The sequence below is a fragment of the Mus pahari genome, chromosome 13, assembly GCF_900095145.1.
Source record: "Mus pahari chromosome 13, PAHARI_EIJ_v1.1, whole genome shotgun sequence".
Lineage (NCBI taxonomy): Eukaryota > Metazoa > Chordata > Mammalia > Rodentia > Muridae > Mus > Mus pahari.
In genome coordinates, this window is record NC_034602.1 from 79,706,695 (window position 1) to 79,719,868 (window position 13,174).

The following is a 13,174-nucleotide window of genomic DNA, read 5'->3' on the forward strand; positions in this document are numbered from 1 at the left end:
GTTTTACCTTAAAAATGAGACCCCCAACTACCTAAAGCCCCCATCTTTGTAACTAGACCATAACTCTACTGCTCTCATCTGGTTCACCCCCTCTATGTCAAGAGTCAAACTGTGTGGAAAAAGCCAAAGATTTTTTTTTTTTGAGTCCTTGAGAAAACAGCTGACTAAATTTGCCTGCCAAAAGATGTCAATTATTGAATTGATACCTGCTTCTAGCAAATATATGACATGGCCTAGTGTCTTAATTTTTGTCCCACTCAGTCAGTAATCTATAAAGTTGCCTTTAAATAATTTTATTGGACCAAATTTGTCATGTTTGCTTCAATTTTTTATTTTGTAGATTTCTTTTTAAGTTTGAATGGCTTCCCCATTTTTTAAATCAATTCTAATGTTCTGGGGAAAGGGGGAGCATAAACAGTACTTCCAGGCTACATTTTAAAGTTCTAGCGGAAAACTACATTTGTCTAAGATATCTCGGCTATTGACACGTGATGTTTTTATGTCGTACAGCGTATTTTCTCTTTTCACCTGTTTGCACTCTGCCATTGCACTTTGTAAATCTGAAGAACCACTCATATAAAATTTCTATTAAAGATTCTAGTGAAACATAAAGTTGTATTGCGTTCACCTTAAAACTTATTGGACTATGAATATTATCAGAGTACTGAATTGTATCAATTTGTTTGCAGTTAATATCAGCTTTGATAGTCATGTACCTTGACATAGTGAAGGATACTATAATGTACGAGTTATTGTCAGTTTTTATTTATTTTTGTTAGGAATTGGCAAAGATCACTATGGAAAAATAAAAGTATGAACACATACAAAGGCTGAAGTCTCTCTTCCTTTTTCCCTTCCGTATTTGTGTCCTAGCACATTAGGGGGCTTGAAAGTAGTGTCGCAGCTTTAAGGTGTGGCAACAAAAAGACACAGTGCTCTTAATTTGGGAAAGATCCCATATATGTACCTCATTTTAGGGGCTAATATTTTAAAGTGTTGCAACAAAAGGAGTCAGTGATTTTAGGTATGTGTTACCATGTTTTCAAAGAATATGCTAGTGGGTATTTTAATATGACCTATGACAAATGGCTTTTTAAGAACTACACCAGCCAGAAGAACACTCATGATTCCTCAAGCTGTGCCCCAAAGACTCAGTTTCCTGGCTTTCCATAGGAGAAAACAGTAGCTAGGCCACATGTGCTTCCTTGTACATTGCTCCAACAATCTGCAAGGCATTTCTTGTTGTCCCTTTGTAGTGGCTACTAAATGTATACTTGACCACTAAGTCACATACACCCAGATCCCCTCTAGAAGTCTTTACTAATTTCTGACCTCCCTGAGCCTTTGCTAGCTTGGGGACAGTGAGGCCATGGCCTATGACAACTGCATAGTAACTAAAAGCAATGGGTGGAGCTGCCTTGAGAAATGAGGTCTCCTGACCCTCCAGCCACTCCAAGTCTGACTGTGTCAGAGACAACAGAACTCGGTGGAGAGTTAGCATCAATCTAACTCAGAGGGTGTTTTGTTTTGTTTTTGGTAGGGGGAACAAGAATTATTATAAATTGGAGATTTTGAGATCCCATAGAAGCAGCACACTGAGTCAAAGTCTGTGTATGAGAACCTACAGGGCAAAGGGGAAAACTAGCAACACATTTACCTCTTGGCTCCCAGACATCACCTTCATCTTGTTTCTAGCTGTGGAGCCCTCAATGTCACCTCATCTTTCATGGTGCCCGTGTAAGCATGGGAGTATGTCCAGATCTCAGGAATTATTTCTGCATATAGCTACCTTATATTTCTCTCCATGTGACCCATGTCTTTGAAGGCCATTATGCAGTGGATTTACTGAGCCTCCATACCTCTACTGAGTTCCACTTGACTATATTTTACTATCTATCCAATATGTCACCTTCCACAGTCTCAGTATGGTTAATGGTAATGTGTTCAATAACTGGCATTCCCTTAAAAAAATCTCTCTGGCTTAACCAACTAGGCATCTGTAGGAAGAGTGCAGAACATTCAATAGAGTCAAATAAAAAGACAAAGAAAAGGCAGTTCTTGTGACTTATAAGGAAGACTATAAACTCCAGCTATTTTATATTTGACATAGCATGGGTTTGGGAAGTCAGAAAATCATAGCTTCACTTGGAAAATAGTTTTACCCAAGGAAGGACATTTTATTTGAGAAAAGAAACAGCTTTTTATCTATTATAAAACACATGAATCGATTAATGAATATTCCTCAAAGGAAAAGTAGGGTGTTATTTCTAGAGAAGAATGGATAAATATTAAGTAAATAAACACCAAGTATGTGGTACATAATTACAAATGTGTATAAGGGTTGTAGAGTTCTAGATCTGGAGCTGGGGAAATAGTTCAATTAATAAAGAGCTACCAAAGAAGCTTGAAGACCTGGGTTTGAATCCCCAGAATCATCATAAAAGTCCAACCCTGGTGGTGCACACTCGAAATCCTGGTGCTGACAAGGGAAAGGTAGGGGAATCCCTCAAACTCTCTGCCCAGTTTGTCTTGATTGATTGGTGGCCTACAGATGTCAGGCAAGATCTTGCTTAAAAAAATAAGGTGGAATGCAATAGAGGCAGATGCCTGACATTGACCTCTGGCCTCTACATACAGAAGCACGCAAGTGTGCATCCAACTACACAGGTGCACACACACATCCAGTAACACACACATGGGAATATTTTTGGATTAGCTAATTAGGTATAATCTAATTATCTGGGTGTATGAAATTGATGGGCCATTTCAGTTGTGATCAGAGAGGTGTAACTTGAGAACTTGACCCATAATTCTGTGGAAAAAGGGGGACATAGGCTAAGAAATATTGGTGATCAACACAAGTTCCAAAAAGTAAGGAATCCTTACTTTCTCCCCTAGCTTCTCTAGAAAAAGGGTGAGCTCAGGTAAAACCTTGAATTCTCTCTCTCTCTCTCTCTCTCTCTCTCTCTCTCTCTCTCTCTCTCTCTCTCTCTCTCTCTCTCTCTCTCTCTCTCTCTCTCTCTCTCTCTCTCTTCTTAGTCCAAATCTTGATTTAACCCAATGGGGGACTATATGAGCTTTCTGAGACGCAGAACTGTAAGATGATACATTAAGTTGTTAAAGTCACTAAATAAATCTGTGGCAAGTCATGACAAGTAAGGATCTAACATAATTGCTCTTCAGAGAAGATTGAGAGTGGTGCTTTGAGAGGACCCTCCAAGAGAAAGACAGGGAGACCCTCCAATTAAGTTTTGTAATGTACTAGAGTGAAACTGAACAAAAGACAGGCAGGTACTGTCTGGAGGAACGAACAATAGAGGGGATTTTATCTATAGTACGGAAGGACAGTCAAGTGATTAGAGTGGTTTGATATAAAACTGAGAAAAACAAAGGGGGAAATGATATTAATTTAATATGAGCATGTTTAATCTAAAGTGACAGAAGGACAAATAGGTAGAAATAGCATGCTTGATATATTGACAGAACCTCAAAATTACATACTGTATTATGATTTCACAAGTCACCTTTACATCTCCTAACTTTGTTTGCTAGCACACTCTGAGATGATGGATAAGGAGGAGTAATTACTACTTGAGAGAGAACTGTGCTGGGGTGTCAGCACTCACTTAGCATTGGGTTCTATGCCCAGCACCAGAACAAAACAAAACAGAAAAGAGGGAATATAATGTCTCAGAAGATTGTGATTTGCAAAGTCAGGAGCTCATCTAGTGTCCCAGAAATCCTGAGACCTTCATCTTACACCAGCACTGGCTTGGTGGGAACCTCATTACAGTAAATACTGTTGACGCCAGAGAAACATTTCCAGGGAATGGAGAGAGTAGGAAACACAAAATAAAACAAGCAAGTAAACACTGGAGTCCAAAGGGAAGTTGGTAAAGAAAAAGAGCCCTTGATGTTGGCACCTTTGATCCCAGCATTAGAGAGGCAGGGGCAGGCAAATCTCTGTGACTTTGAGACCAGTGTGACCTATAGAGCTAGTTCCAGAATAGTGAGAGTCTCACAGAGAAACCCTGTCTCTACAAACCCAAACCCAACAAAAGACAGAAAAGGAAATGGAGATCTTAAAGATAAAAGAAACAATATTCATCACTTCATTCAAGCATTCAAACACCAAGACTGTTCTACACATCTTATGTACACCACATCTTAAGGATAAGCAATAAAAGTAAAACTTGGAATTTATATTCTAGTGAGAGAATGGAGAAAATACATACTCATTACAATAATAGTGATAATTATTATATCCTTTAAACCATCCTATGAGGTGATTGTTTCCATAGATGAAGTGGGAACCAAGCATAACATACCCAGGTATTCCTGCATAGTGATGAATAAGATAGCAATACATAGCATGCTGTGACTTGGGACTGCCTTATCTGAGTTGGTTAGACAGTCATCTCTATGGAGATAACATATGAGCAGAGCCATAGAGAAGAGAAAGATGTGGGCAAACCAGCTTATAGATCCAAGTCTTCCTACTACTCTACCGGAATAGTAAGAGGTCTAATGTCCAAGGTCAATGTGATGAGCTGTAGGCCACAGAATGCTCTCGAAAAACTGTAGCACAAGAATGAAATCTGTAGTCAAGTAGGAAATTTAAGAGATACAAACTTTGTCTTTTATTAAAAACTTGAAATCAGTTTGAAATCATCACAGGATTATAAGTAGGGTGGTAATATAATTTATGTTTCAAAAAAGACTATAGTCTATTTGCCTTGTGAAAACAGACTAAACTAGGTCCCAAACCTAAGAAGTGAGTTGGGGGCACTTTAATTGCACCAATAATTGTCAGATATCTAGCACAAAGATAGCAGTTCCAGTGAGCAGTGGTGGATATAATGAAAAACAGCGAGTTTGGGATGTAGGCAGAGAATACTTTAAATCAGCAGGACTCACTGAAGGTCGTATACAAGAAGACAACTAAGAAAACATGATATAAAACTCGGGACAGAAAAATATTCCAGGATTTTCCACAATAGCCAGTCAAGTTCAAAATCAAGTAGAAGGAACAGGAAGAAAAAAGGCCATCCTTGGTTTGATTTCTGCATTTTCTGTGACTGGGAGAGTATTTCTGGTTGATGAGAAGGCAGAGGCCAGATTGCACCAGAATGAGGACTGATAATGGTTGCCGCTATTTATGTATGTATATGTGTACACACATATACATTACACACACACACACACACACACACACACACACACACACACACACATTCAGAATCACAGAGGGCAAATGGCATGCTGTTAGCAGTTCCATTATAGATTATCCAGCACTGGCATTAACCAGGCCCTTGGTTTTTCTCTGATCCTTTACACTGATGGACATGAAAAGTTAACTTCAGAGGTGAAAATTATTGATAGATAGAAATTAGGGGGAAAGCCACCATAGTCCCCTTACCCTGGTCTCTGACATGCCCGTCCCAGGTAACTGAGAGCTGGCTCTCTCCCTGGGTTTCAGGAAAGAGAGTGAACGAGTGAGTCATGTTCGTACATGCGATGCTGTCTAGCTTTCAGTGGGAGAACCTGGTTGTTGGAATATAAATAAGCCCCTTATCAGTGGGCAGGGCCTCTGTATACATGGGTGGAGCAGTGGAACAGAGGGCTGACCTGGAGAACATGCGCGGGAACTGCAAGGGAACTTCATTCACTCCAGAGGCCGTGGTAGCTCCTGGGTCTACTGGGAGTGCCACCCGCACTGGACCATGAGGACAGTTGGAGCTAATGGACATACATCTTAGCTGGCTGTCGTTATTGAGACAAGACATAACAACAAAATGCCAATCCACAGTCCTTTCTGCCTTTTAAATCTGCGTCATTTACAACTCTCCAGCAGGTCTACACCCTCCAATGTAGTGCTCCGTAGTTTTGGACCTAATCCCCAGTACTTTATAGCTAAACGTGTTTCTTTTCTGGCCATTTGCCACTCTATGATACATACTAGAAGAATTTACCCTTTATGACCAACATGATAAAATCTTTGCCCAAACTAAGACTATGGCTGAAAGAGTGGATTCAGTTCCACAGGATCAGAAATTTGAGCCCTAAAATAATTGGAGAAACCGACCTTGGAAATTAAATCATGAAGGGAAAAACTGAATTATTTTGAAGTCTTTGACACAGAGAAAAAGCCAGTGTAACATACGACAGAAGAATGGTTTGCATTATTTTTGCCACACTGTCCTGCCTTTGACTTCAGGCTTGAGAGACTTTCATAGGAGTCAAATCCCAGAGGCTGCACAGCTGCAGGCTGCAGCAGGGTTCCCTAGGTGTGCCTGTCAACGTAGAAAAACTGGGAGTCACAACGTACATATTACTATTGGCCAATAGCAGCAGAATTCTGTACCACGGTAGAGCAGTTATGGCATATGGTGTGTGTGTGTGTGTGTGTGTGTTTAAGACACTGAGGGTTTCATACAATATATTGTTGCTTAGGCAACTTTCCTTTAAAAAGTACATGCTAAATTAGTATTTTATTATATTATAATTGTAAATTTCCAGAAATTTATTAAGCTACAAATACTTGCTTCAAGATTTGTTTCGGTAAGATTTCAAAATATTGTGAAGTAAAAGTATAAAAGTTCCCCCGTTTAATTCTGACACCTTCAAACTGCTAGTATTAACATGCTGATCTATAGCCTTGTAGACTTTTACATGTGATCTTTTGTTCATCTAACAGCCAAGTTTTTACAGAAGTGAGCTGTTTTATGTGCACCATGCTGTATTTTCTGTTATCATCATTCAGCAACAGCATTTCACATGACATTAGAAAACATTTGGTAGCATTTTAATGACATTTTACACTTTAAAAAGACCATGCTGGGTGTATAGACTGCTTCCAGTTTTCCATAATTGTGTGGGTGTTTTGATGGCTTCTCTTAGAGCAAAAATCTCTAATTATTTCCCCAGAATCAATAGCTAGTAAATTATTTACAATAACATGTACAATTTTGGTTTTTGATACAATTCTCAGACAGCTGGTGACTATGGCTGTCAATTAGGATGGTAGGTTCATTATCAGCTTCTTCAAACGTGGATTGTGACAGAAGATTGAAAAAATGGACGTGGGGCTTCAAACAGGTAGTGACAGTTAAAGGCGCTCAAGGCACAGCCAGCGAAAGTCAATCCAACATCACATGTGTAATGAATCCAAAGTGTTTCTGGTAGTGTCTGCCCAGGTGACATCATGCAGCTTTGGTTCTGAACACACAACAGACTCATTTGGCACTGCACAAAGTATCAGGTCACTGAGAGCCATTACTGCTGTGTGAAACACTTCGGCCAGATCAGAGACCGTGGTGTGTTAGTAACAGTAGTGTTTTATTGTAAACACAAAGCTTATAAATATAATGGTTTAAGCACAGGAAAACAGGATATTTAATTCTCCTATTGTCATTTCACAGCATGTAAATATCAAATATCTTGGTATTGTATTGGGTTATACGTTTGACTTTGAAAATCACTGCTTGTGTTATTGCTTTGAGTTCAACTAAAAAAATAATCAAACGAACATTGTCTTGGGGTTAATATGGAACTTCCAATCATATACATATGAATGTAACATGAGCTTCTTGTCATTGATGATTATAAAATTAAAATGTTTGTAAACTCAGAGAAACATTGCAAATGCTCTGTATCAAACAATCAGCCAAGATCTAATTCTTCATATGAAGAACAACTTCAATTCACTAGAATGCACATTTGCATCATCTTTAATAGATGGAAAAAAATCTCTTGGACACAAAAGAATTTTTAAGTGGAAAGAGTTTAAGATGTTGGCTTCCTCATTCTACACTGCTCATGGATAAATTCTTTCTTCAATTTGGGGTGTCTTCCTGCTGTTTAAAAGCTTATGATTTATCGTGGGGAGAAAAAAAATGATCAAGAGAGAGACAGAAAGAAAGTGAAGGGAAGCTAGATAAATATATACAGGCTTAATGTTGATTACCTCTGGAGTGTGAGAATACCAATTTTGTAAACATTCATGTATTTTACAACTTTCTACAATTAACATTGAACTTTCACAATTAGAAATCTTGGTTAAAGAAACACACACAAGAAGATGTACTCTCCCATCTTAAATCAATCTTTTTTTTAAAAGAAAAAAAAAAGCTTAATTTTATCTATGTTCTACAGAACTTTCCAGATTCTATTACTCAACAGACAATTCTCCAAGAGTTAGCAGAAAAATCAGAGGATTTGGTAAATGGTTCCTTCACAGCTCAATGAACTTTCAGAACTGTTTTAGGATTTAAAAGTTGATTTTTAAAAAATTGAAATTAAGACTTTTTACCAGTCTGGGTTTTCTTCAAAAAATAGAATTTATAGAATATATACATATATACATATCATATATATATATATATATATATATATATATATATATATATATATATATGAAAGGGCTTTAGTAGAGTGGCTTACAGGAGGTGGTCAGGCTAGTCCAACAATGGCAGTCTCCCAATGGAAAGTTCAAGAACTCAGTTCTAAAAATTGTTTGCAGCTGGTCTTAAGTCTATACTGGAATCCCAAAGATGTAGACTCTAAAAAAGGTGAAAGAATGCCTAAGCAGGATAGATGATCTTGCCAGTAAAAGGAAGTCCAAATATTGAGCTCCTAGCACTGCTCTGGGACCACTCTATGCCACCATCCTCTTTGATATTGTTCAACATCCAGCCTTTGGATCTATGAGTCATCTGAGACTTACTAGAAAAGTTTTGTCATCCATACATTCAACCTCGTTTAGCCTTTAATTTTCCCAACAAACCCCTATGCTTTGCCTAAACTAATACTAACTGTGAAGCATTCAACAATGATATTTATCATCACCCTATAGAATCTGCAGTTCCTCCATCCCGGTTGGCTATTTTCTCTTTAACTGCCATGGAGAGTATAGAAGCAGCTTCATGCACATGTTTGATGAGTCATTCTTACTGTATAATGATCCATGCTCGAATATGCCCCCAAAGTAAAGCAAGACAGACCATGAAATACTTGCCTGAAGACACATGTGGAGACCCGTGTTGCTGACTCGCTTTCCAGTCACACTTTTCCTTTGTCTCTGTAAAGTGCAGGCACGTTTTCAAGATGAGGTTTCCTGACTGGCAGTGCTTCTTGGAATGAAACATAACTGTATGGGCAACTGCTCATAGAGTTAGCAGATTCTGTTAACAATGCTGCCTCCCAGGCTGGCGGGAGCTAAAAGGCTTTCCTTTTCTACAACGGTTGGAATGAAGACAACAGAAAGGCCAGTCTCTGAGGGAGAGAGCTCATTGATGTATTAGCACTCCATTTCATCAACACATAGCTGTGTGTCACGTGAAAAGAAGGTTGTCCTATCTAGAGAGGGTTTTTCTTGAGATCACAGAATGAAGGGAAAGTGCATACCCTGGAACACTACTGAATATGATCATCCCACATGGCAAGCTAGAGTGTATATGGTGGAGACAGAGAGAGGTTTGGAAGGCCACAATGAAGACAGTACATAGAAATAAGGCATGTCATGGAGATGGGGAAGGCACCAATATACAGCTTTTGCTTTGTTTCCATGTGTTCTCAAGTATCAGAAAATTCTGTAACTCATGTGGGGAAATGTTTAAAGCCATCCAGCCATATATAATCTCCCCTTTTCCAATAATTATCCTTCTGGTATCTCAGGATAGCTTTTCCAAAGATCAACAATACTATGAGCAGGATATGGCCCTTTTTGTTTGTTGTATTTTGAGTCAGCTCTCCAAAGAAATCATGTAAAAGGAGATAATGTAAATTAAGTCTGGTGCTGCTTCATTGGCATGCATAAGACTAAGAGAACTGAGTAGAACAGAGTAGTAGACGGAAGCAGCTAGGGAGACTATTAACCCTACCAGAAGGTTAGCCTAAGTTTCTGAGCTCAACTCACTTCCTTCCAGCACTGATAAGCACACACCATTTGATCTGATCAATGAAAAGCCACCAGGAACAGGTGAAGTTGGGCAAAGCCATGTGTGTTGGCAGCACAGTGCAGTCAAGAAGGATATTTCTGGGAAAAGGCTGTTAGCAAGGGCTCGTTCCAGGGCTTGGGCCTGACCTGGGTGATTTGGAGGATAAGTTAAAGAAGCACGGCTTGCCCTGCACTGGGTACCACCACAAAGGGCGGTTCAATAACAGAGCGATAAACACTTTAAAGTCACTCACAGGAGCTGAGAGAAGAAGGTGTTTGGTAATTTTTCATGATGGTTTTGAAACCTTGTCATGAGTTTACACTTTGGGGTAGTGGCTTTATTCTTGCCATGTTTCACCACGGTTATGGATGTTCCCCCTTTCTCCCTGAGTTTTATCTGAATATCATTTATGTTCTGTGGGGAATGTCAGAGCCCAGCTGCCATGCAAAGGCTTTTAAAATTGTCTTACTCATGCTTTCTTATGTCACTTATTCCTACATTCAACATCTATGTATGCATTTCAGGTTGGTGCACTACCATTTGGGATGAAGAAGGAGAATGGAGAACAAGCAGACAGGTCCAGTTCAGGAAGCAACATGGGTCACCGTGCCTGGGCCAGACTCCTGGCTTCATCATTGTCTCTCTGGGTATTTCTGACACAACTGCTATTAAGCACGTACTAATTAATTATATGTACCATTATCACTAGAGAAGACAGATTTTGAAAAATCCATAAAAGTATGAAATGCTACAGGAGGAGTTGCAGAGTTGGTGTGTATGAGAGAGACTCAAACAACTCTGGGAGAAATAGGTAAGTGTCCCAGAGGAAGAAATACTTAAATTGAGCCTTGATATATTTTAACTAAGTGTATCCTATATGGGTAGAAAAGAAAATTTGAGAAAATAAAACTTAGAGGGAAGTAAGTAACTAAGATTGGAAGTTCCAGAAGAATTCCTGTTTGGTCTGTCTCGATTTATTCCTGATGGGGTAACAGTGGAGCTGGTATTCTAGGCTGTGACCTATTAGAAGGTAGACAAAAATGTTAGGCATTGGAAAAGCAGATGTACAATGTGTTTCAATGGAGGTCTTTGCTGGCACAAGCTATGAACACATGTTTGACTTTGCCTGATGGAGCTAAGCTTAAAACAATCAAACAAACAAAATTCTAGCCTAACAAATAAGCTCCCTCAGCTGCTGTTCATGTGATTCATAAGAAAGGAAACATGACATTACTTGAAAGGATAAGAGTATTTTCTATTAAGAGAGCTGAAGAAAATGAGAGGAGGTGAATGATTGGATTCTCCCAAACCCTGGATTTCTGCTGACACCACCCTGCGCTGTGTGGCTTCCTCTGGACATTTCTTTAACCTTTTCTTTACACCTGGCCTCTTCTAGGTCACTGTTCTAACAGGACACTAATCACACATAAACTTTGTCAGATTATAACACCAGAATATGGCTATTTAGATCCTTTTGAGATTGAAGCTTGTAATTTTACATCTGATTGGAGGGAGCAAGGCCTTCCATACTTTTTAAATAAACAGCTGATTGACATCTATCAGAAGAACCTATTTACTTCCAACATTCTGCGAAACTAACACACCAAGGGATTTCCATGGTATTTCATGGAATGTGCATTAGAAGTATTAACAAACCATGGATGGCTGGAATAGCAGTGCTTTGTTTAAGTCACGTGAGGAAACTCCATTTCCTCCCTGATGATGACTTGTGTGGATAGGTACATGTGTTGAAAGCATACACACTTGCATGCTATGCTGTCTATGCCTAGGGTTTTCCTACAGAAGTGGAAAGACTAAGAAAGGCCACACACCTCATGAAATCAAGAATTATAGAACAGTCTCTTTCATATCCAGGCTCAACATGTCAGAAATTCAGGGATCAAAACCTTCTCATCTTCAAAAACATCCACTTCTAGGAAAATTTAGTTAATCCCAACTATCTATTAAAGTGGATATCATTTAGATGACACAAGACAGGGGAACAATAACCAGTCACAAAAAAAAAAAATAGATAACTCTTCGTACAGTATTTCCCACAGAACTGTTTTATCTGTTAACTTTGTGTGTATCCATCCTGATCACACATTGTTTGAACTGAACAAATTTAATCAAGAATTTCTTGGAATAAAACTCATTATTTAGAAGCACTCCTAATGGTAATGAGAAGAGATCTGAGAACAAAGGCCTTGCCCACAAAGTCACTGAATGAACCTTATAAGACAGAAGTGCCTGGCCCACATCCAGTAAACATGCTTGGATGCAATGCTTTGGCCTCCATGTGATGATTTTTTAAAAGTCTCTGCTGTTGGATCTTTGTACAGCCAGGCAGAAAAGATGGCAGGCCAGATGCTCTGCCTCTGCTGCTTAAGGGTCTGTAGGAAGCCAGTCGGAGCAGTAGTTCAGACATTGAAACTCCTGAGGGACAGAAAACTATTTATAATAATCACATACATATATTTAGCACATATACTTTTCTTTCTGTTTGACTCATATTAATACTTTATTTTTATTTTTTATACATTAGGTTTCAACATTTTTCAAGGATTGATATTATATTGAATCCTCATAAAATGTCTATTTTGAGAAATAAAAGTACTTCTGTCATTTCCTTGTATTTACTAGTGGTTTTAACTTTCCTCAGATGAAGCAAAAGTTCTCTAAGGTTAATTCTTGTGTGTTATTTGCCTTTCTACTAGATGTGCTCAACAAATGCTGTAACCTGAACAATGTTCATTCTGGCAATTTCTCTTGAGTTATTAGGCTCGCCTCAGTGAATTCTAGGCACTCCTCCATCTGGCCCTGGCACTGGAGGCACAGTGAACTCGAGTGCAAGGAGCTTATACTCCAGGAAATGAATTAGACACTTGGATCTCAGCTTCCAGGATGACACCACACCTCACATCAGCAGAAATGTGCCCCGGCAGAGCCCCGAGACTGCCATGAGCCAAAACATACCAGAGCCTTGCTTTGTCAAATGAGCAGTCTGGAGCCAGCCTGTTGGAGATTGCTACAATCCCTCTGTCTGTTTAAATGAACAAGTTACAAGAAATTTGAGCTTCCTCTTACAAAGAACACAAGTGTCACAGTTATAAGAATGCATTACGCAACACAAAATTTCAGAAACTTAAAATCCTTCATAGATGTTCATAAAATTGTGAGTGAGCATGTGTGTGTGTGTGTGTGTGTGTGTGTATGTGTGTGTGTGTGTGTGTGTG